Source organism: Dipodomys merriami, unplaced genomic scaffold (assembly GCF_024711535.1).
Source record: "Dipodomys merriami isolate MVZ:Mamm:240054 unplaced genomic scaffold, mDipMer1.0.p SCAF_102, whole genome shotgun sequence".
Lineage (NCBI taxonomy): Eukaryota > Metazoa > Chordata > Mammalia > Rodentia > Heteromyidae > Dipodomys > Dipodomys merriami.
Window position 1 is genome coordinate 4644902 of NW_027202294.1, and position 25682 is coordinate 4670583.

The 25682-nt window shown below is 43.8% G+C and overlaps 1 protein-coding gene across 4 annotated transcripts in view; it reads left to right on the plus strand.

Moving 5' to 3' along the window:
• Positions 1 to 2310: 2310 nt before the first annotated feature.
• Positions 2311 to 25682, plus strand: part of Dnmbp (dynamin binding protein) — an 83267-nt gene continuing 59895 nt past the window's right edge. The window contains exons 1-2 of one of the 4 annotated variants that reach the window (XM_069995516.1): positions 2380 to 2397; positions 20331 to 20455. The gene's annotated coding sequence lies outside the window, so the exon portion shown is untranslated. Of the gene's footprint in view, positions 2398 to 14226; positions 14257 to 20330; positions 20456 to 20649; positions 20693 to 25682 lie in introns of those variants that run through there. The other 3 variants (XM_069995494.1, XM_069995525.1, XM_069995505.1) reach the window with 3 other exon arrangements.

The following is a 25682-nucleotide window of genomic DNA, read 5'->3' on the forward strand; positions in this document are numbered from 1 at the left end:
TATCCATAGTGTTCTGCAACTGAACCGTAGGTGGAAGGAAAAAGGTTGGATTGGGTGAAAGATACACTAAAATATCCCAAAGCTGTTTTATTTTCAAAATGAAATACTTGATGTTATTACATTCATCTAGATTTCATATGGTTTCCTTGGTCCCCAGACACATTGGAAAAGTATATCCACAGAAGACAAAACTGTAGTTAATTGAATAATAACCATTATTAAGGCAGGCAGTTGATTTGCAATGTTGCCTTTTTGGAGGAAAAGTTTTTACAGGCAGTCAGTTGAAGCTTTTCCTTAAAAAGGCTAGCAAAAACTAAATCAGGAACTTTTTTTTTTTTTTTTTTGCTAGTTCTGGGGCTTGAACTCAGGGCCTGGGCACTGTTCTTGAGCTTTTTGCTCAAGGCTAGCACTCTACTACTTGAGCCACAGTGCCACTTCCAGCGTTTTCTGTTTATGTGGTACGAACCTGGGGCTTCATACATGCTAGGCAAGCACTCTACTACTGAGCCATATTTCCAGCCCCAAATCAGAGATATTTCATTTACAAAAGTTTGTCCCTAGTATTCTCACACTTAGGTGTTTCTTTTGTTTTGTTTAAGAAAACTGTGGCATGTTCTCCAAAGATTAAGCTAGAATGACTCTATGATTGAGCAATGCCATTTGTGGATGTAAAGAACGCAAGTAAGAACTCCAAAGAGGTATTTGTATACTTCCATTCATGTAGCATTTCCCACACTAGCCAAAAGTAGAAGCAGCCTGAATGTCCATCAAAGGACAATGTATAGATGAAATGGTGATAAGCCAATACAAACAATGAAATATTATCCAGCTTGAAAAAGGAAGGAAATTCTAGACATATGCTACAACTCAGATGAGCCTTAAGGATCCTACACTAAGTGAAATAAGCCAGTCACAGGACAAATACTGCATAATTCCACTTATATAAAGCACTCAGAGCTGGGAAATTCACAGAGACAGAAAGTAGAAGGGTGGTTGTTAGGGTGTGGGGGATGAATAGTTAGTATGGGATGGATTCCACAGTGAGAAGTTCTGGAATGGGCTGGTTGTGGTGATTGCACACAGCTTAACGCAACTGAACTGCACACTTAAAACTGTTTAAAATGGCTGGGTGTTTGATGGTGGAGGCTCACGTCTGTCATCCTAGCTATTCAGGAGGCTGAGATAAGCATTTGGAAGCCATTAGGGGCAGACAGGACTCTTATCTCCAATTAATTAGCAAAGACCTGAAGTGGCTCAAGTGTGGTAGAGCTCCAGCTTTGAGTGAAAAATCTGCACCAGTATTGTTGTGCGTGTACGCACACATTTTTCTTTTTCTTTTTTTTTTTTGATTCATCTTTATGCATGCTGCTACAGTAAATAAAATAAAAAAGAAAAATGTAACCAATGCTATTTTCGAGATAAAGGCTATTCTGCTGTGTGCAGGGTGAGAAGACTTCTGATTCTTCTGATTCTCCCAGGTAAGTCCTGAACTCTTCAAGCTCAGCAATTTGAGCCACAGGGCAAAATTGTACGATGTTGTGATCTTTAACACACGAAGGAAAAGAAAAATCCTGCAATCCTGCTTAGTTCTTGTTTCCTGTCCTTCCTGGCTTTTTTTTAATCGTCAAAACTGTCCTAAAACACTTTCTTCTGAGGGAAAGGAAAGATGGGGGGGTGGAGGGGTGGGGACGCAGACCGAAGCTCACGCCGGCGGGAGCTGACAGAGAACACTGCCTCGGGGACAGACAGAAATTGAACTAGACAGCTTTGCAGGGCATTTGACTTTTCCAGCCTGGAGGGTGGGGTGTGTGTCTGTACACGTGTGCGGGAAGAACATGTCCCTAGCTGCGGCAGCACCTGGGGCCGAACGCTGGGTGCACCTTGCCTCAGTTTCCCCAAGAAGGGCCCTCAGAACACAGCCACCCCCCCCCCAGCCCTCCCCCCCCCCCCCCCGCCTCCCCCGCAGCCTAGTTTTCGGAAGTCCCGCAGTGCACGGGCCCGGGCTGCCGCTAGGGGACGCGCGCGCGCGGGGAGGAAGCGGGGGGGGGGGGGGGGGGAGGTGGGGGGGAGCCTGGGAGCAGGGGCGCACGGGGCGGGGCGCAGGGGCGCGCGGGGCGTGGCGTGGCGGCGCGCGGGGCGGGGCGCAGGGGCGCGAGGGGCGGGGCGCAGGGGCGCGCGGGGCGGGGCGCAGGGGCGCGCGGGGCGGGGCGCAGGGCCCGCGGGGCGGGGCGCAGGGGCACGAGGGGCGGGGCGGGGCGGCGCGCGGGGCGGGGCGGCGCGCTGAGTCACCCAGTATCGGCCCGCCCGCGGCCGACAGGGGTGGAGGTGACAGCGGGCCCGGGACGGGCGGCCGCGGGTGCCCGCCGCGCCGAGGGACCGCCGGGCAGCGGAGAGCAGGTCAGACCCGGGCCGGGCCGGGCAGGGCGGGGCGGAGGGGGTTCGCCGTCCGGGTCCCGCGAGCCGTGGGGACCCCCCACCCCAGCCGTCCGCCGCGCCGCGCCGCGCGGCCGGGCCTGCGCACTGCCGTCCCGGAGCCGGCCTGGGCGGTGGGCGCCGCGGGCCCCCTCGGGCCCCGCCGGGCCGGGCGTCCGCGCGCCCACGGGGGCTGGAGGGGCAGTGGGGGGTCCCCACGTGGACTGTTCCGGGGTGTCAAGCCCGGGCGCCGTTCTCCGCCCTGCCCCTCGGCGGGGCGGCCGCGTCTGAGCGCAGTGGCCCAGCCCCTTCTTTCCAGGGCGTGCGGGAGTCCCGCAGCCGGGTGCCCGAGAGCGACCGGTGTGCCTGGGCTTCGGTTCTGTGGAGCTCCGCGGTGCCCTGGACGCCTGCACTTCTGCCTCAGGTACTGGTGTCCTAGCGTCGGGAAGGAGGACGGGGCCGCCGGCCGGGTGAAGGGGGGGGGGGGGGTACCAGGCAGGCCCGGGTCTGGGGCGGCTTGGGAACCGTGAAGAACCCTTGGCGGTATGGAGCTGAAATTTGAATACAAGACCCCAACCATCATGGGTTAAAGGCTTGGCGCCGGGGATTGAGCCCTTGCCTGGCAAGCGACTTGGGAGTCCTGAGTTCAAACCCCCAACAACGACAACCAAAGTTAGTCTCATGTCCCTACTGCTCCTCAACTTAAATCGTTCAGTAAAGCAGAGGTGAAGGTAACTTGCCTTGAGGTCTGTTTTGCGCGGATTGTGTGTATTTATTTATTTACAGTCATCTGAGCATCTCCGGCTTTGTGACGGTGTGGTTTGTGGCTGGCCTAAAGTTTAAGCTTAGTTTAGCTCCACTTGACGAGGCTGAGCTACGGGGTGGGTGGACCTGGTTTAATTTGTAGTAGTATTTTCCAAGACTGAAGTACTGGAAGCATGCAAGAATAATTTCTTAGTGCTACCTTTATTAAACCTTCACAGCGTGATTCAAAGTCATAAGCAAGTTAGTTTATAACTCAGTACCCATTTTTCTCTAAAATATTGAATTAAAAAGTCCTTAAGGCATTTTTCCATCTCCCAAGTTCTATTCTTTTCCTTTCTTCTCTTTTTTTTTTCCTCTTCTTTTCTTTGGTATGTGCCTGTACTGGCACTTGAACTCAGAGCCTGAATGCCATCCTTTAACTTTCTTTGCTCAGGGCTGGCACCCTATGGCTTGAGCCACAGCTTCTCTTCCAGCTTTTTGCTGGTTAATTGGAGCGAAGAGTCTCAAGTGCATTTTTAGCCTTTGCTGTCTTTGAACCATGAGACATGAGGTCTCAGCCTCCTGAGTAGCTAGGATTACAGGTACAGGCCATGGGTGCCCAGCTCAAAGTTATTTAATTTTACATGTTAACTTTAAGCACTTGATACTCATTGTGACAACAAAAAGGTTGTGAGAAAAAAATTAAATGTTCTTTTTTATTGGCATATACTGCATTGCACATAATAAGGGGCTTCACGGTAACATGTCCATGCTTAAAAATAATTCTGCATGGTGCATAGCAGATCTTCAAATTCGTTACTATTCTCAACTTTCCCAGTTACGTTATCACTGTTGGGCTAAAATAAGAGAAAAGGGTTTTTCAGATTGAGGTTTCAGCAGTAAATTCATTTGAGTCCCGAGTCTGGAATGGCAGATAGTGCAGAACAGCAAAAGCCTGGCATGGGAATGGGGTCTCGTGCAGTGTCACAGTTAACTTTTGCAATAAGCTGAGAACATTCTGACTCAGAAATGGTGATAAGATGACTTTTACACAGCGTTCATATTGTGCATGCATACTTTTTGGCTGAGATATGATAATAATCTTTATAGACTGTCTAAATATGTAATGAGTTACTTGTCTTGCAGCCACAAAGCCAGGCCTTTACAAACCTTCCTCCTTTCACCCATCTCTGCTTCTTTCTCTGGCTTCTTTCTTCTTTGGATAACCCTCGTACCTGCAGAGACCTTCCTCACATTCCTTCTTCACTCACATCTATCTCAATGCAGAGCCCCCTTCCAAAGCACCGATGGACTTAGATTACTTTTCTCCTAGAGAACAGGATCAGGATCAATACTGATTCTTGAATTGCCATTTGGGATCTAAAAACTATAGGTAGTTCCTCATTTTTAGAAGATAATGGGACTCCATGAGCTCTGTTTCTGGAAGACTAGGTTCTGTAGACTAGGTTCATATTTTTATCTTCTTTATACTTGCAGAGGACAATATAAAATGCCTGCGGAGCCAATGAACTCATTCTCTTCATTTCTCAGAAAATGTCCTTTCTTCATGGTGTTTAGCATATTAGTTTATTTATTATTTATTTATCTATTTTGGACTAAAATAAGTGCCGTGATGCTCCAAACTACAGGTATTTTAGTTTTAAGTTACTTTTGAGGATTTTGTTTAAACAGGGCTTTGCTATATAAATAGCCAGGCTGACCTCCAACTTATCATCTTCCTGCTTCAGCCTCCTGAGTGCTGGGGATACAGTGATGTACCATGATGCCTTGCTTGGTGAAAATTTTTAAATGATGAAAATAATTAAAATACAATACTGGGGGTAGACACCCAGTTGGTAGAGGGCCAGCCAATAAGCAACAGTGAGTGTGAGTTCTAGTCTCTGTCCAACACAAACAACAACACAATGGCAATAGGTACACAAACCTCTATCTGTATTCTATTGCTGTTATCTGTTGTTTTTCCTATAACATGATATTATTACAAGATTATCTCCTGTGAAATTTTCAAGCACAGTTTATCTAATTTATTTATATTTATTTTTGTTGGCCATGGGGCTTGATCTGTGGGCCTGGGTGCTGTCCCTCAGCTTTTTAGCTCAAGGTGAGCACTCTACCACTTGAGCCACAGTGCCACTTCCAGTTTCCTGGTGGTTAATTGGAGATAAATGTCTCACAGATGTTCCTGCCTGGGCTGGCTTTGAACTATGATCCTCAGATCTCAACCTCCTGAGTAGCTAGGATTATGGTGCCAGCTCACAGTTTAACTTTTGCTAACGCATCCTTAACATTCTTTTCGAATATGTCTGAAAAGTTTCACAACATTCACTCACATAATATAGAAAAGTTGCTAATTATACTCACCTCAGGAAAGCATTTAAAAATACTAATTTTCAAGATTGGATAGATTAGTCTTGTTGGTCAGAAGTTAATTATGAAATGTTTCTTGCCTGGGAAGGTAGAAAGATCTAAAATAGCAGCCCTCAAGCAGATCACAGAAGGCTTTGTAATGAAAGAGTCATTAAATGTGCCATGGTAGTAAGTGTACTTTATCCTTGGTGGTGAAATAAAAAAGGCAGTGTGAGACATAAAGTTGATGTAGGGAAGCTAAAATGTGTTATTTCATTTTTGCCTTTGTAGGCTTTTTCTTCCAGCTGAAGGAAATGTCCACAAGAACTGATAGCACAATAGGGGAAACAGGACATTGTGTAAGGAGTCTGAAGTTAGATGAGTTTTGTTCCTGACTTATTCATTTGTTCATTCTGCAGATATTCTGTGTGTGTTTGTGTGTGTATGTGTACTAGTACTGGGGCTTGAACTCAGGCCTGGGCTGTCTCTTACATTTTTCGCTCAGTGCTCTACCACTTGAACTACAGCTCCACTTCCAGCTTGGTGGTTAATTGGAGGTAAGAGTCTCATGGACTTTCTTGCCCAGGCTGGCTTTGAACCTCAATCCTTAGATTTCAGCCACCTCAGTAGCTAGGATTATAGGCATGAGCGATTGGTGCCTAGCAGCACAGATAGATACACTTTTGAGCACTTGTATGTGCTGGGCTCTGCCATAAGTGCTGGAGATGCCATGTGAGCAAAGTAGACAAAGTCTTGTGTCTTGTAGGATGGAGACAGGATTTAAATGGATGGAAGATCTGATGATCAGGACAGTATGGAGAACTTTAAAGTAGTATCAGTAGGAAAAGGGGGCTTTACTTTTTATACAGAGTGGTTAGACAATGAGAGGGGAAGGAAGTGAGGGAGGGAGCTGGAGGCAGAGCAGGAGTGACTTCCACACCCTGCTGCAGGAGCGTGATTGACATGTGTCAGGGATGACAAATTCACCTGGTGGGCAGTTGTAGGTGTGGGCAAGGAGAACATGGTGGAAGTCCCGAGGGGCACATCACTGTAACATTATAAGAACTTGACTGAGTAGCGAGTTGTATGGAGAAGCTCATGTTGATGTATGTTTGAAAGAAGATTGAAAGTAGACAAAGGGGAATGAGGGCAGAATCAGGGAGACCTTTTTTTGATTTTTCACTTTAGTTGTGCATACCATACCCACAGTTCTTCTGTGGGCCTTTGTTCTTCATCTGTGGAATAACTGGGCCCCCTGTAGCTGGAAAATGTGAGGTTTCAAGTCCTGTGGGATGTTTCTACCGGAAGACTGAAGGGTTGCACAGGAAGAGGTCAATGTGTAAAAGCTGCAAACTCCTGTCCTGGGTGTGGATGCCATGAGGAAGAAGGGAAGAATCACAGACAGAGTGAAGGAGGGTGGATATGGTCAAAATGCTTTATGTCAGGATGGAAAATGAAGTTTGTTGAGATTGGTTTGGGAAGTAGGGAGAGAGACAGAGAGAGTGATGGGGAGGGTAAGGCTGACTGAAGTACACTGTGCACATATAGACGAGTCAGATTAAACCCCCCTTGTACAACTAATTGATGCTAACAAAAATGTGGGAAGCAGTAAAATTTGATTAAGTAACTTGTGTTAGCCCTGTGCAATAGAACACTGAACAGCTAGCTATGTAAATGAGCTGTCTGTTTCTTGTAAAAATAAATTTATTAGTGTAGAAAGATGTGCAAACGTATTAAGTGAAAAATAGTTGTTTTATAAAAATGAATTGATGGGGCCAGGCACTGGTGACTCAGGGCTGTAATCTTAGCTTCTCAGGAGGCAGAGATCTGAGAATCGTTTAGAAGCCAGTCAGGTGAAGAGTCCATGAGACTCTATCTCTCCAATTAACTACCAAAAAGCCAGAAAGGGAGCTGTGGCTCAAGGGGTGGAGTACCAGCATTGAGTGGAATAAGCCAAGTGAAAGCATGAGGTACTGAGTTGAAGCTTCCTGACTACTACAAAAATTTAAAAGAAATGAATAAAAATAGCTGGGTGCTGATGGCTTACACCTGTAATCTTAGCTATTTGGGAAGCTGAGAACTGAGGATCACAGTTCAAAGCCAAAGCCGCACAAGAAAGTCCGTGAAACTCTTATCTCCAATTAACCACCAGAAAACCAGAAAACCACTTGCTGTGGCTCAACTGGTAGAGCACTCAACTTGAGCAGAAGAGCTGAGGGACAGTGCCCAGGCCCAGAGATCAAGACCCATGACCGACAAAAAGAAAAAGAAATGAATAAAAATAAGTGTGAAGTCTTCAGATGACCTGAAAAGCTGATACCAAGCACTTTGGGCTGGATCATCCCAAATCAAGAAACAGTCAGGTCTTTTCTGTCCTGTTGTAAGGGTTTCACACCTTTCTGTTAAGTATTATCTGTTCATTCCTTTTCATACTTTGCAGATCCCTGAATTTTTCTTCCTGATTGAAAAAAAGAAGTAAAGCTGTTATTTATTAACAGAGCTGGCAACTGGAGTAGCTTTGTTGTCAGGAAAATTTTGAAATTTTTGGGAAAGAAAGCAATTCTAATTTCTTGTCTACCAGAGGTTGGTTGAACTATCATATAACTCATGGAAGATTCTAGAAGATTTCTTTGGTTTTTCATTCCCTTATCTGACTCCTACCTACCCCATACCTTATAGGTATTCATTCTAATGCATTTCCTGTGTTTTTCTTTCTTTGGCTGTATAGGATCTTGCAAAGCAGAGTGTTTGCTCTATAGGTTTGTACCTTAATTTGTAATGCTTTAGTTCATCTTATTTCTTTTTTCCTTAAACACTGTTTCTAAGATTCCTGCCTGTTGGTATGTGTAACCCTGGTCCTTTGCTTCAGCAAACTGTGTCACACTGTGCCTTGTGCATCCTCTGCAGTTTGATTTGCCTGCTGTCTGTGTGATGGATGCGTGTGCCCCTCCCTCAACCCCACGAGTACTGCTGTAATCTCTGTTTATGAAGCCAAGACATAACAGTATTTCTGAGGGGTGCATGCTTAGAAGGACACTGTTGGATGATAGGTTTGCATGGCCTGGAATTGATTAAATAGTGCTGGATTCACCTCCACAACAGCTCCACTAGTCTCTTTCCCTCCAGAAGTGAGGGTTTCCATATCTTCATGTCCCAACAACACTCATCTTTGTCCAACTGTCTGATCTCATAAGTTGCAAAGTTGTATCTTGTCATTTTGGTGGTTTCTCCCCTACTCCCTCCTCCTACACTTATAGGGCTTCATGCTTGTTAGGCAGGCTTGCTCTGGTTTTGAGATAGTCTTGGGTTTTTGTTTTTGTTTTGTCCAGATTATCCTAGATTATGATCCTTCTGTTTACACTTCCTGTTATTGCTGGGATTACAGGTCCACGCTACCATGTCCATCTTTTTATGTTAGAGTGTGATCTTGTGAATTATTTTGTCTGTGCTGGCTTAGAACTTCAGTTCTCCCAATATCAGCCTCTTGATTTCAGCCTCCCAATCTTCACCTCCCAAGTAGATAGGATTACAGGTATGAGCCACTGCCCCTGCCTTTTGTTTATATTTCTTTGATTCCTGATGATCTTGAGCATTTCTTAGGCATACAGCTTCTGCTGTCAATAACTTGCTCATATTTTTGCCATTTTGTATTGTAGTTGATAGCTGTTGTCATGATTTGCAGAAGTAATTTTGTACTGTATCTACTTCTTGATATGTTTACATGTTGCACATATCTTCTCATTTGGTCATCTATTAACTTTTGCTTTGCCATCCTTTTTATGAGGAAAAGTTCTTAATTTTGAATGAATTCTTTAATACATTAATTATGCTTTTAAAGTTTTACTTCAGAGACCCTTTTCTCTCCCTAGATCATGTCTATGTGTTTTGTCCACCCTCAGCCCACCTTTGCATGTGATGTTACCGATCCAGTCCCATTTTGTTTTCTAATAACATCTAAGAAATATCCATGCTATTGTCCACTGAGGAGAGCAGTAGTGCCCTTTCTCATAGTGATCTCCATGGGCACACTGGCTCATCTCCAAGCCTGTGTTTTGTTCCATTAGTCTATCCATTCTTGCTCCATTTTTTTTTTTATTGCTTTTATTTTATTAGGGTGGCTTTGTACTTATGTTGTAATAACGGGCACAGCAGTGTTCATTTTGAAGTTTACTTAGCTCTTCCTGCACCACATTTTTCCTGCACCCCCATATAAAATCTGAAGTAAGTATACCAAGTTACTAAAATATATTTTTTGAGGAATTCCTATTGGGATTAAGTGAGCTCATAAATTATTTTGAAGAGCCTGAACTTTGTTTTTCATGGTGCTGGGGCCTTCTGCTTGCTAGGCAGGCACTCTACTGCTGAGCTACCTACACCTGATGTCTTTAAAAAAATTATTATTATTTTTAAGTGGCTGTACAAAGAGGTTCCCATTCTACAAAACAGAATATGAATAGAAAGTGTCTGATAACATTGTCACCCATTGCTCCTAACCCATCCCTTCTCTCACTTTTCTTCTTTATTTTTTTTTAAATTGAGGTAAAAAACACATTTTAACCTTCGCAAGGTTAAAGTCACAAACACATTTTAACCTTCATAATGGTTTATAAAGTTTGTGAATTCTATGAACTTTGACAATACAATTATTTCTTCCAACACCTGATGTCTTTTTGATGGCAACATGTTCCATCCCAGAGCATGTAACATGCTTTCCATTTACCAAAGGTTTGGTCTTTTTTAAGCATCTTGGAAAAACTAACTAACAGAAGACTTGTAGGATTGGTACAAAGAACTGTGTATTACTTATTCCTTGCTTAGAGTCTCCAAATATTAGCATTTTGCCATATTTGCTTTATTACTTCCTTTCTTCCTCCTCATCTTTTTTTTTTTTTTTTTGTCCATCATGGGACTTGAACTCTGGGCCCAAGCGCTGTCCCTCAGCCTTTCAGCTCAAGGCAAGCACTCTACACTTGAGCCATAGTGCCATTTCCAGTTTTTGAGTGGTTAATTGGAGATAAGAGACTCCTGGGGGGCTGGGAAGGTGGCTCAGTGGTACAGCGCTTGCCTTGCATGCCTGAGGCCCTGGGTTCGATTCCTCAGCACCACATAAGCAAAAAGAAAAAAGCCAGAAGTGGCGCTGTGGCTCAAGTGGTAGAGCGCTAGCCTTGAGCTGAAGAGCTGAGGGACAGCTCAGAGCTGAGGGACAGGCCCAGAGTTCAGGCACCACGACCGGACCCAAAAAAAAAAAGAGACTCCTGGACTTTCCTGCCTGGGCTGGCTTTGAACCACAATGCTCAGATCTCAGCCTCCTGAGTAGTCAGAAGGCATGAGCCACTGGTGCCCTGCTCCTCCTACTCTTTTTGAGTTAGTTGTAGAGCTCGGTTTTTACCACTGAATACTTAGCTCATTTTCATGTCCTGTATTAAAGCTTGGAACTGCCATCCTCAGATATCAGCCTCTTGAGTAGGTAGGATTATAGGCCTGAGTCATTGGTACCCAGCTTTGCCTTGGTTATTTTTGTGGTAAGGTCTTCTTTTTTCCCTGGGCCTGCATGTATCCTCCTACTTATGTTTCCCTGTGTTACTGGGAATGACAGAAGTGCAGCACTGTGCTCAACCAGTATGCTTCTCCTATAGCTGAGATGACAGGTGTACACCACTGTACACAGCGATTGAGTGTGATGCTGTCTTGTGAACTTTTATGCCCAGGCTGGCCTTACGCTGTGATCTGCTTCATCTCTGCCTCCTAAGTAGCTAGGATTATAGGTTTGAACCACCATACCTGATGTTTTCAGAAAGAGACAGCATTCGTCAAGCTGTAGTCCAAAGTCCTAAGCCTGAGCTGAAATTGTTATGAAAAGGACATAAATAAGAGTCCTACATATTTTTTCACTACATATATGTGTGTATACATACATATATATATTTATATATATAATTTTTAATACAAGTGCAAGATTCTAATGTAAGCTTATTTCGTGATGAGGTCAGCTTCTTCTTCCTACTGGTTAGAGGCAGAATTTAAGTAGCTGGTGTGAAAAATTAAGAGGAAGAACCATGTTCAACACCACACCTGCACACCTGTAGCTGTCAGCATGATTGTAACTAGAAGACATGCAAAATTACAGTGTCCTTACTCTGGATCAGTCTCTCCCCTTGGTGTACATCTTAGTTATGTGTACTCAAGAAAGGGCCTGGGTGCTATCCCTCAGCTCTTCAGCTCAAGGCGAGCGCTCTACCACTTGAGCTACAGTGCCACTTCTGTTTTTCTGGTGCTTAATTGGAGATAAGAGTCTCATGGATTTTTTTGCTTGGGCTGGCTTTGAACTGTGATCCTCAGATCTCAGCCTCCTACGTAGCTAGGATTACAGGTGTGAGCCACTGGTGCCCAGCTTGATCTGTGGGTTTTTTCAGCATCAGTAACTGCTAACTTTTAGGGTGTCAGGTGAAGGATTCCCATAGCTATCTCTTGCTTTTTTATTTATTTGTTTGTTTGTAAAATAGCCATTTTTAAAAATTAGAAACATAGGCCTCTGGTAGACAGTTTGTAAAATATAAAAAATAAAATCTGGAGTCCCCCTTCATGGCACCAATCTCTGTTAAAATGATATTTTTCCCTCTGGTGTTTTTTATTTAGTTTTTTTTTTTGAGGGGAGAGGTGATTATGCTTTTGGAGTGGGAGTTGCACTTAATATTGGACTGTGTAATTTCCTATCCCTCCTTCCTTTTCAGAGTTAGGCCATCAGCTCCTGTTGGTCTTTGGTCCTCTGGTTAGGAGCAGGAATCAGAAAGATCTGATTAGCTTTTGAATGATCAAGAGTTGCCTGATTCCTTGGAACAGACCCTGCCTGAGGGAGACATGGGCCCAGTCAGCCCAGTTTCACGCTCAGAACAGCAGTCATGGTCCAGAGCCCAACACACCAAAGACCAGCTGGAGGGCACAGACAGAAGGGAGAAGACCATTTCATGTCTACTTCAGTTCAGACCCTCAGGTCCCTTTTTTTCTGTACCCTACACCTGTTTTCATCTTTCACAAAGTAAATAGAATGGAGAAAATAGTACTTGGCTTTCTTTTGACACTGAAAACAACCCCAAAACCATGATTTGATTCTCCCTATTTGTGGCTGCCATTGGGGTGTATGATAAAGGTCACGTGACCCTAAGCAGCCGTAAGTGACAGAATTCCTAAATTAAAGTTCCTGGGAACTCCATCCAGCTGCTGCCCTCCCTCTTCAGTTCCCATCTTTTACCCTGATCTGTTCTTTTTCTGTTTTGTCACACTTGTAACACTTCTGCCATGCACTCGTCAGCCTTCCCCATCCCTCAAGGAGGAAGTTCTCTAAGGAAAGGAGTTGTTAAATTCTCTGCTCATCTCCCAGACACCTCCAGCAGTGCTGGCCACCCAGTGAACTCTCACAAAGCAATCCATAACATGCATCAGCCCTCTCAGGAGTCAGGAGGCAGCTCATGATCCAGACAGAAGCACACTAAGAGAGGATGAGGAAAGTCTGTTTTCTTGTCCTTTCTGTGCATGTGTGTGTGTGTGTATCCTGGGCTGGTAGAGCCTCCTTTTCCTGGTCATTGTGAGCAGGATCACAAGAACCAGAAACCCAGAAGGGAGCTGCATCTGTGCTGGTCCCTGCTGGGAACCAACGTGAGGACCAGTGTTGCTGACAGACATGTGATCATGGTGGCAGTAGGAGAAGGGCCTAGGCAAGAATGGCCCAATGCTGACACTCTAGCCATGGGTTCTGGGCCTGGCCCGCACTGGGCATTGTTCTCACGAGGTGATTCTCATAGCATAAATGAGCCTGCCCCATCAGCAGAAAAAGTTGCAATGGATGTGTCGGGTTGTGCTTAACTCCCCAGCCTCATCCCCCATGCCCTCCCCTTTCTAGTTTATTCTTTTCTCCTGTCCCCAGCAATGTGGACACTTTTTGCCTTTTCTGTTGTTTGTGAACAATAAGTAGCTTTCTGGATCTGGTTCAGAGTTGTCATGATGAATGGTCAGGCCTCATTTGCTTGGTCACTTTATTCATGTGCTCCCTCCTACTCCCACCCTCCCCCCCTTTTGGGGGGTATTAGAATTTGAATTCAGAACCTTGTAGTTGATAGGCAAGTCCTCTACCACTTGAACCATACTATAGCCCTTTTTTGCTTAAGGATATTTTCTAAATATGGTCTTACATATTTGCCTGGGGCAAGCTTCTGACTGAAATCCTCCAATTTATACTACCAGAATAGCTGAGATTCCAGGACCATGCTACCCTACCCACCCAGCTTGTTTGATAAAGTGGAGTCTCACTATCTTTTTGTCTGGCTGGCCAAAAGGTACTCTGGCTTTTTAAGGGCCTTTTGAGTAACTTCAGCGTTGTCTCTGTCTCTCAGTTAACTTGCCCTTTAATCTGTCCATTCCGAACACAGGTCCCAAGTTACTCAGGCATCCATAAATAGAAAGGGTCACTGGCCTATAGAATTAGGTCTGGCCCTGAGGTTGTTTCTGAGGAGTCTTCGGGGTGACATGGTCTACAATAGATCATCTCTATTTAAACACATCATGCCTCTGAAAGAATTTTACATGTTCCCAGGAGAAGTGCTCTGGTTTTCCTTTTCTAGACAGTGCTTGTTGCTTTAAGGATTTCTGAGGCTCAGAGCCAGAACCACCTTGGGATATTATTGTCTTATAGTTTAGATCTGCTTATCAGGAAGCGGCTGAGGATCCCTGGAGGGTCAGGTAAGAAGAGACCAAGTTTACATTGGAACCAGACTCTGTCAGGGCCTTCTGCCATCCTGGATTCCTGACCAGCAGTGGGATTTGGATAATAATGCTAACGCAGATGGTTTCCAGGACCTGGTGTTCTTGCTGGGACATGAAGAAATCCAATTTTGTTTTTTCTTTCTTTTGCTTGCTTGCTTGCTTTCTTTCTCCCTCCCTCTCTCTCTCTCTCTCTCTCTCTCTCTCTCTCTCTCTTTCTTTTCTTTCTTTTGTTCTTTCTTTCTCTCTCTCTTTCTTTTTCCTTTTTTCTTTCTTTTTTGTTGCCTTTACCTTGTCACCAACAACGATTTGTTAGGCAGTGAGCAAACATTCAAGTAAAAAGAATGAAAATTGTTGAGATTTGAAGCTGCCTTTACCTTTATTCATTTAGCCATTTGGTGATTTGAAGGTTGCAAGAATACAGACTTTCAATGTCAGTATTTTCATCTAGTTTGAACTAGATGAAGCTAGTTCTTATATTCCATAGGTGGCATTCAAATTTGGTCAGTATTGTCTCTTGTGACTTGAAATAATTAAAAGTTACAATATGATTATGATTCACAATTGAAGTGTTAATCAGAGGTGATTTGCTGCTTTCCTGGTGGTTCTTTTCAGTGCTCACTGGCCTGATTGCTTTCCATACTTCTGATGGTTGCAGTGAAATATACTAGAAATAACATATTTGAAAAGCAGTCTGTCCTTGTATCGGAATAACGTGTATGGTAATGCTGTGTAACCAGTTAGTCTGCTGTGTTTCAGTTCTTTTCTTCTTGTGGGGGCGGAAGCATGGAGCAGGTGCAAAGGGACGTGTGACCTCCCCAAGAACTGGCAGTATTTTTGTGAGACCAGAGCTTACTGTATATGGTAGGAGAGTAGTAGTAAGTGAGGCCCAAACATACAGATGGGGACCAGATCATGGTGGGCCTACCACAATTACTTCCTGCCAGTGATAGATGGAAAAACTATCTAGGCAATTGAGAAGTGTGTGATTTTTGCTTGTGCAGAGATAATCTTTGCTATGTGGAATGCAGCGCCTAGGGACAGAGACGTGTGAAGCATAAGCTGATGTGTTTGAAGGGTTTAACACTAGGGCCAGTGTTTTTCCTAGAAATACAGGGTATTTTTTTTAGAAGAGTAAAATAAATGAACTTCTTCTATCCCTGGAAGGCATTTGGCAAAGGATTTCTTGAACCCGAATGAATGCAGCAATCTCCTTCTTAAACTGCTGCCAAGTCCTGGGGCTCTGTTGGGAAGACACAGCTCATTTAGAGTGTAGGGAATATCGGTTGCTTGGTCTTCCTGACAACTAACCACAGCCACATTTCTCTTCTACACAGTTTTGAGAAGTGAGCTCTGCCCAGAACTGCAGTCTCATTCGTATTGTTTATATTGCAGCCTGATTGATGATCCCTCTCTTCCCCACTCCTTTCTTCTACTCTCTCACCTCTGCCACTACCACCATCACTGTTCTCACAGCTGACAGTGAATAGCTGACACTTACTGACAAATATGATAGTCCAGCCAATGACACAATGTTTCCATCCATTTTCATCTGATCCAGGTATAAATCACAAGAACAAAATATTTACTAAAACACATCATGCAGGAAAAACTACAGGGACAGGGCAGGGGCTGGGGGGGCTGGGCAGGTTAGGGAGATGATTTATATTTCCAGCTGTATTAGGGCAAAGTCTTCACGTAGGTGTTCACTATTTTGCAAGGAGTATTTCTCAGCTAGGAGACACATTAATATAAGTTTTTGAGAAGTAATCCATGTGTCATTAAATCCACTTTTTGAAAGTGCTTCAGTGCTTTTTAGTACGTTCACAGAGTTCTACAACCATTGCCAGTTTCAGAACATTTTCCCTTACCCGTCTGATGGGGGAGAACACGTACCCTTTAGTAAAATCATTCCCCATTTCCCCACCTTATACCCTCTTCCCTCTTTTCTTTATAGCTTTCTTTCTTTTTTTTTCCAGTGGTATTAGGATTTGAGCTCAGGCACTCTACCACATAAGCCACACCCTCTGGCCTCCCACATTTTTCTCTAGTTATCTTTCAGGTAAATTGTGTGGTTTTGCCCAGGGCTGGCCTTGGATCACAGTCCTACCGATGCTTTCCACATAGCTGGGATTACAGGTGTACACACTGCCATACCTGGCTCATTTGTTGAAATGGAGTTTCACTAGCTCTTTTTTTTTTTTTTTTTTGGTCAGTCATGGGGCTTGAACTGTAGGCCTGGGCCCTGTCCCCTCAGCTCTTTAGCTCAAGGTGAGCACTCTACTACTTGAGCCACAGCACCACATCCAGTTTTCTGTTGGCTAATTGGAGATAGAGTCTCATGGAGTTTCCTGCCCGGGCTGGCTTTGAGCCGTTATCCTCAGATCTCAGCCTTCTGAGTAGCTAGGATTACAGACGTGAGCCACTGATGCCCGGCTTTCATAGGTCTTTGACTAGACTGTCCTCAAATCTTGATCCTCCTGATCTTTAATCTTCCCAGTAGCTAAGAGCCACCATACATTTAGAGACCCTCATTTTAAAACCTATTAAATTCCCAAACTTATCCCAAAGCTATGGGAAGGAATTTAAGAGTATGTGAACTTGTGGGGCATGGGAGGGAAAACTGAGAGAAAGAGGGAAGGGGTGACAGTGTCCAAAAAATAAATGCACTTTTTTTTTTTTTTTTTTTTTGATTAGTTGTGCGGCTTGAACTTGGGACCTGGGCTGTCTCCGAGTTCTTTTGCTCAAGGCTAGTGGCTCTACTACTTTGAGCCACAGCTCCGCTTCCGGTTTTTGAGTGGTTAATTGGAGATAGAGTTTCACAGGACTTTCCTCCCTGGGATGGCTTTGAACCGCAATCCTTAGATCTTGACCTCCTGAGTAGCTAGGATTTCAGGCATGAGTACTCTTTACCTGACTTAAGTAATTGTAACCTCTCTGTACATCACCTTTATAATAACAGTTTTTTTTTAAAAAAAGAGTATCTGGGGGCTGGGAAGGTGGCTCAGTGGTAGAGCGCTTGCCTTGCATGCTCGAGGCCCTGGGTTCAATTCCTCAGCACCACATAAGCAAAAAGAAAAAAGCCGGAAGTGGTGCTGTGGCTCAAGTGGTAGAGCGCTAGCCTTGAGCTGAAGAGCTGAGGGACAGCGCACAGGCCCAGAGTGCAGGCCCCACGATCGGACCCCAAAAAAAAAAAAAAAAAAAGAGTATCTGGCCACAACTTCCCTGTCTTTGATGCAGCGAATTACTATAATGATAATAGTTCCTATGTAGTGTTATCTATATGCAAAGTGCTTCATATATAGGAATCCATTTACGTTTTACTACAACCCTAGGATCAGACCCTATTATTAAGCCCATTTTTACATGGGAGGAAACTAAGGCACCTAGAAGGTAAGTGACTTGCAGTTAAGTGACCCTCTACAGTCCTGTGGGAAGAGCATCGGCAGTATGAAGGTGTATTGTAATGTGCTGGGCTGTTTATCTGGCAAACATCTGTGGAAAGCCTACAGTGTATCAGACAGTGCTCAGAAAAAATGGAGAGCATGCTGGGAGTGGGGCTAGTCCTGCAGGCTGCAGAGTGGAGGTCTCTGAGTTGAGTCTGAAACATTAATAGTGAGCCCTAGTGGTGTGAGTGATGTGTGTGTTTGATAGAAGAGTGGGGTGCACAGCAGTGTACCTGATCGAGGCAGGCCCATGCTGAACCTCAGGCTTCCCCTGGAGTTCCAGTCTGATTTTCCTTGTCTCCCAAAGTCTAGGCAAAGGGTAGGTTCCTACCAGAGCTTGCTCTCCTCCTGGCAGAGTGAAGAGCACAGAGGATGGGCCAAACCAAAATAGGTGCAGAGAACCTCTGCTTATGTTATCTCCACTGATAACCTATTGGTCACAGCAGGTCACATGGCCAGGCCCAACAAAACAGACAGGGAAATACACCCACAGGGCAGGATTAGCCAGTACAGGGCTACTCTAAGAAAGTGAATATGTTGGCATAGCAATTCAGTCTTCTAGGGTATACATTGCCCTTTATTTTTCTTCATGCCCAAATTTTGTGTAAAGTAATTATAATCATTTTCTGTCTTACCTACTGTTTTTTTTGAGAGCAAGCATCCTTTACCAGAGCATATCATTGTGATATCATTACTCTCAGTGTGTTATATTTAGTTATTAATAATTGCTAAAGATATAAAATTTAAAATCAGAACTTTAAAAAGATGAATGTGGGTCATGACTATCCTTTTTTTTTTTTGGTCCATCATGGGGCTTGAACTCTGGGCTTGGGCACTGTCCCTGCGCTCTTCAGCTCAAGGCGAGCGCTCTATCGCTTGAGCCACAGTGCCACTTCCGGTTTCCTAGTAGTTTTTATTGGAGATAAGAGTCTCATGGACTTTCCTGCCCAGGCTGGCTTTGAACCATGATCCTCAGATCTCAGCCTTCTGAGTAGCTAGAATTACAGGTGTGAGGCACCAGTGCCTGGCTATGACTTTTCTTGATGTAGGATGAGTTTTATTGAATGACATTTTGCATGTTTTTGTGGTGGTTGTTGTTTTGTGTGCTGGTACTAGGGCTTAAACACTGGGCCTCCTGTTTTTGCTTGGCTTTTTCTCTCAAGGCTGATGCTTTACCACTTAACCACACCTCCACCCCACAGAGTCTTTCTTAAATGGATAATAAAGGTGTGTAGTCCTTTGCCCTTAGGGGTGGAAGGGTTGACGTCCTGTGTTAGGACATTAAATCCTTCTCTCTGATCGCCTAAGGATGTTCATTGGATGCTGCTATGTCTTGTCATGTTCCCTAAGTCTTCTTGTATAAGATCTGCTGAAAGTTTCCAAATATATATGCTCCTTTCTATAAAAAAACAAGTGGTAGTTTGGTTGTTCGTTGTTCGTATAAAGCTGCAAGTCCCTGTTTTCCCCTGTGCTTAAAATGACCTAAAATCACCTACTCCGGGAATGGATTCAAGATATTTTTAACTCCAATTGAACAGTTTATTTTTCCTTTCTTTCTTTCTTTCTTTCTTTCTTTCTTTCTTTCTTTCTTTCTTTCTTTCTTTCTTTCTTTCTTTCTTTCTTTCTTTCTTTCTTTGCTCAGAATCTTCAGTTTTCTTAATCCACTTTCTTGATTTTGTCTTCTAAAATATTAAGCATATTTTATAGTTTAAAATAGGTGGGCATAGTCCTGTGTCTTTTTAAATCTTCTGAGCCTTGAAAGCCTAGCTTGTACTTGGACAGATAAAGAACAGAAACATGCACTGCAGACTTCTGTAACATTTGTTCTTACTGTTTGCAACATTTTCCTAGCTTCTCTTAGAAAATATCTCCCAAGCTGCTTGTATTTTCAGTGTTTATTGTGTTCTTGTTATCTGCAGCCACACCCTGAAGTTTTACTCCATACTTTTACCTCGACCTGCACGTATGCAACTGCTATCTGTGGATTATCTATGCATTTATTACATATGCATCATCATGGAGCTGTTCCTTTCAATGTGTTGCTAAGCTGCTTAGCTCAGACTTGTCCAGTTCATTTAGTTATGAGTCAGTGGTTTTTAAATTTCCACCCATAAGTGAGATTCATGCATGATTTAAGAAATGTCAGTCTCAGAGAATACTTAAGGAACTCGTAGGCTAAGCCACTTGAAAATGTTTATTAATATAAATTTCCTCATCAGTTCCAAACTATTGACAATAAAGCTTCTCTCCTTTCCTCCACTAGCATAACTTAAAAAAAACAACCTAGACAGAATTCTAGAAAAGGGAGAAAAAAATTAGTTTACTGCCTGATAGCCTTAAGTTAGTTACAGTTGCTGTGCGGGGGTGTACAGTCCTGCATCTTTTTTCATTTAGTTCTGTCTCTGTCAAAACAAACGTTCTGGAAGGATTGGTTATTTTAGAACAAGGCTTGTTTCAGTTCAGATCCTAAGAAAGACTGAAGAGCCTTTCCATGATTGGCATAAACTTTGACATAATCCCATTCCATCTGCTGAGATAAGCCAGATGTTGCAATAAAATCTTGTAAGGCAGTTTATGACAGCAGATTCCTGTACTTTTCTACCTTAGTTTCTCCAATCATCTCTTCTAAACCGGAGCAGGCCACTCCTGCATTCCACAGCCAGTAAAACCAGTACACACTGAAGCTCACTGGTGACCCAGCCCATCCTCCTCCACCCGGCCTAGACCTCTTGGTTGGTATGCCGTTACTTTTCCTTTTCCTCTACTACCAAATCTGTAGTTCTCTGAGGAATCGCCAGGCAGTGACTGCTGACCTGTCCAAAGCTAACTCCAGTGACATAAACCAGAGGAGGAAATGCTGTTTCATAGCTTCTGTCATTTCCTTCCTTCCTGAAGCAGTTAGACTTCATTTCTAACACCTTTGATCCTAACAAGAGGAGAACTATACTTTTGGTCCTCTGTTGTCGAAGGTAAGAGAAATGTTCAGCTGCTTTTGAGTTTAGTTCTTGTGTCTGCTTGGACTTGAAATCTTGAAATGGATTCATACTCTCTAAGTATTGCATGCTCTGGAAAGTTCAGTTCCAAAACATGAGAAACCTCAAGATGCTCATGAAAGCATGTTGTTTGGGGAGCTTGTCCTAGAGAGCCACTGCAAAGAGGACTCCACTCCCGGTCCCTTAAAGGGATCCACAGGTATACGCCAGCTCCCACCCAAGGAGAGGAAGACAGGGGAGAGAAAGGCAATCTGCTAATTTCTTTCAAGGCCAGTTCTGGGGCTTGAATGCAGGGCTGTGTGCTCCTGCTCAGCCTTTTCCTTCACTGTCTTGTCTGACTCCAATGTTAATTCTCAGATTTCACTCAGCCTCCTGAGTAGCTAGGATTATAGCACGAACCTCTGGCACCCAGCATATATTGGCTAAATTTGATTTTTTGTCTAGGAAAGAGACTTGTGAGTTGACATTTTTCTAAATAATTTTCAAAGTCTTCAGGTTTATATTCTGTCATCTCTCTCTTATGGAGTTTTAAAACAGTAGGTTTAGTAAATTACCTTATACTTTCCAATATTCTCTGCCCTTAGTCTTGTCCATCTCTTCCTGTCCCTTCTCCTCTGGGGATTGAATTTAAGACCTCATATTTGCTGGGCAGGTGCTCTAGCCACACCCTCAGCACTTTTGCTTTTAGTTTTTCAGATTGGGTCTTGTGCTAATTTTATCCAGCCAGCCTTGCCACAATCCAAGTACCTTTACCTTCTAAGTAGTTGAGATAACTTGTATATACCAGTAGGCCTGGCTTCTGCCCAGGGTCACAGTAGAGATCTTTTCAGTACAGAGATCATAATGGAGGGAGAAGCTGCTCAGAGGGGACTTCTGACAAGACCTGGGACCTTGGATAGGCAGTACAGCCAACTCATAACCAGAAGGAGGGAAGAAGCCAAAGACACCAATAGTCCCACATGACCTGCCTTGGCCTCAGGTGCCACCCATCGATTAACAGAAACAAGCGTGGAGGGAAGGCTGGGCTCAGTGCTTGGGCATCTGCCTTGGGCATAAGAGCAGGTTGCAAGACAGAGCTAGGACTGACATTCAGTATCCACAGTCTGTTCCAAGGTCAGACCTTAGCCCCAAAGGCCATATTGGAAATTACTTATTAAGCTGGTTGATAACAGTATGTGTCAGGGTAAAAGTTTATAGTTTGTGATCTTGGTAGATTTTTAAAAAATGTTCAGGCTTGTAGATATGTTGCTTATGAAAATTACTGAATGGCTAGGAATGTGGCTTAGTGGTAGAGTCTTGCTTAGCATGCAGGAAGCCCTGGGTCTGACTTCTCAAAACCCCATAAAGAGAAAAAGTTGGAGGTGGCTCTGTGGCCCAAGTGGTAGAGTGCTAACCTTGAGCAAAAGAAGCTCATGGACAGTGCCCAGGCCCTGAGTTCAAGGCTCAGGACTGGCGAAAACAAAAACAAAACAAACAACAACAACAAACAACTGGAGTATCCCAGGCTTTTTTTTCTTTTGTTCATGGGATGGGGCCTGGGTGCTGTCCCTGAGCTATTTTGGCTCATCACTTTGAGCATCAGCATTACTTCTGGTTTTCTGGTGGTTAATTGTAGATGAGAGTCTCATGACTTTCCTTCCCAGGCCGGCTTCGAACTGCTATCCTCAGATCCTGTAGTTAGGATTACAGGTGTGAGTCTTTAGCGCCCATCTTCTCCCAGGCTTTTTTCACATTCAGTCATATTTTTTTTTAATTTTTTTTTTGGGTCCGGTCATGGGGCCTGAACTCTGGGCCTGGGCGCTGTCCCTCAGCTCTTCAGCTCAAGGCTAGCGCTCTACCACTTGAGCCACAATGCCACTTCCAGCTTTTTTCTTTTTGCTTATGTGGTGCTGAGGAATCGAACCCAGGGCCTCGAGCATGCAAAGCAAGCACTCTACCACTGAGCCACCTTCCCAGCCCCTCACATTCAGTCATATTTGATGACATATTTAAACATGATTATGGTAGTAAATGGATATAATATAAAATTTTCCATTGTCATCATCTTAAATGTACAGTTTTGTGATATTAAGCAATTAACATTGCTACCAGTCACCCCCACAACTTTCTAATTTTCCCAAACTAACTCTGTATCCCCTCCACCCTGGCTCTGGCCACTACTATTCTTTCTGTTAATGAATTTGACCACTGTAAGTAGAATCATGCAGTATTTGACTCTTTGAGTCTGGCTTACTTCACTTAGCATAATATCTTTGTATGTGCATATGTGTGTTTGCACACATATGTTGTACTAGGGCTTGGACTTCTTAAGGGCTCATACTCTGCTTTTTTGCTCCTGTCTATCACTTGAGCCACACCTTCACTTTCTGCTTTTTGCTGGTCTCTCAGATTTGTCTGCCCAGGCTGGCTTTGAACTGAAATAATCAGATCCCAGCCTCCTGAATAGCCAGGATTACAGGTGTGAACCACAAGTGCACGGTAGCCTATAACCTATCTTCCAAGTTCATCCATGTGGTAAATGTGTCAGTATGTTCATCCTTTTTGAGGCTTACATTTTGTTTGTTCGTCTACCTACCGATGGGCACTTGGGTTGCAGGAAGTACATTGTAAAGTTTTATTTCACTTTTGAGTTAAAAAAAATGACTATTCTTAGGACATCATCTCTTCCATGTCCAATCTGATGTCTCAGATCCACAAAATAGTATGGGGACAATGGCCATAGGCATTGAAACATGAAAGGTGGAGGTGAGCAGGAGAGGCGGGAAATCATTTGGAGGACACAGGGAGTAGGAAGTATATTTAAACAGGTGGAGATGGGACCTGCCATGAAAATGCTTAAGAACATAAAGACCAGTTGGATTGGGTTAGGCTGCATTGACTACTGAGTGGAGTGGAATGAAGTAGAAAAATACGAAGTGCAAGCTGAAAGTAGTACTATGTTTTGGCCAGACCTTGAGCTGGGTGCCCATGGCTCATAGTTGTAATCCTGGCTACTCAGAAAGCTGAGATCTGAGGATTACAGTTTAACAAGCCCAGGCAGAAAGTCTATAAGGTTCTTATTTCCAATTAACCACCAAAAAAAGCCAGAAGTGGAACTGTGCTTCAAGTGGGAGAGTGCTAGCCTTGATCAAAAAAGCTCAGGGACAATGCCTATACCTTGAGTTTAAGCCCAGGACCAGCACAAGAAAGAAAAAAGAAAAAGACAAGTTGAGACAAGTTGAGAGATGTAGGATTAAAAAGAATTTGCAACTAGATTGGTGTGTGTGTGGGGGGGGGGGGGGATGGGGAGGGAGAGAGAGCCAGTTGAGAGATGTAGGATTAAAAAGAATTTGCAACTAGATTGGTGGGGGGGGGGGGGGGGGAGGGAGAGAGAGCCAGTCCTGTAGCCCTTGCCTAGTATGTGCAAGACCCTGGTTCAATCCCAAACATAACAACAGAAACAAATGTTAAAATATCCTCGAGGTACTAAAATATCACTAGAAACTTAAGCTCTCCTCCCCTGCCCCCTCTTTGGATGACTGAATCTGGGTATCTGCTTCTAAATTGAGACCTCAGGGTGTCACAGGGTTTAATTTTTCCCTAGGGAGGATGGATACTCTGGATAGGAGCTGAATTACTTATGATAGTAGAGATGTCTAAATATTACTTCCAGCCCCCATAAGATGAGAGAATAACTTTTTAAAATATTAGGTTAGAAGCAGGGTACTGGTGGTTTATGACTGTAATCCTAGCTACTTCCAAGAAGCTGAGATCTGAGGATCATGGTTCAAAGCCAGCCTGGGCAGGAAAGTCCATTAGACTCTTATCTCCAATTAACCACCAGAAAACCAGAAGTGGAGCTGTGGCTCAAAGTGGTAGAGCAGGAAGCTTTTAGCAAAACAGCTCAGGAACAGCATCCAAGCCCTGAGTTCAAGCCCCATGGCCTACCCCCCCCCCCCCCAAAAAAAAAAATCAAGTTAGAGGTTAAAGGTGTGGCTCAATTGGTAGAGCTCTAGCCAGTGAGTGAAAGCAGCAGTAGTTACCAAGTTTGAGTTTGAATTTGAGTCCAAGTCTCAGTCCTAGAAAAAAGAAAAGAAAAAAAAGATCAGGTTAAAGGGTCATCAAATACTAGCCTGCTCAGGAAAGCGAGATTTTTATCCTGCATGATCCTTTGATTGCCCTATTTAGGCTGATAAATATTTGTTGAATATGTTAACAAATTACAGAAAGTAGGAAGGCCTTGTAAATTGTTAAGCAACAAAGTAATATGTAAAAATCAACATTTAGGAAAAACTGATCAGGTTCACTGACATTTTAGTGGGAAGAAAACAATTATAGGGGCTGGGAAGGTGGCTCAGTGGTAGAGCGCTTGCCTTGCAGGCATGAGGCCCTGGGTTCAATTCCTCAGCACCACATAAGCAAAAAGAAAAAAGCCAGAAGTGGTGCTGTGGCTCAAGTGGTAGAGCGCTAGCCTTGAGCTGAAGAGCTGAGGGACAGCGCCCAGGCCCAGAGTTCAGGCCCATGACCGGACCCAAAAAAAAAAAAAAAAAAAGAAAAAAAAAAAGAAAACAATTATAATTTTTGCTGACAAAAAAAAAAGCACTTAAAGAAATTATAAGCAAATATAGGATTCAAGATGTATATGCTGCCGGGCGCCGGTGGCTCAGGCCTGTAATCTTAGCTACTCAGGAGGTTGAGATCTGAGAATCATAGTTCAAAGCCAGGTAGGAAAGTATGTGAGACTCTTATCTTGAATAAACCACTCAGAAAACCAGAAGTGGCACTGTGGCTCAAGCAGTAGAGCACTCGCCTTGAGCTGAAGAGCTGAGGGACAATGCCCATACCCAGAGTTCAAGCCCCACAACCGACAAAAAAACAAACAAAAAACATATATATGCCGAAATTTTATTTATTTTTAAAGATGTCACAAAATAACTTGAGCTGATACATGTATAATAAAATGGATGGTATATGATAAAATAACCAT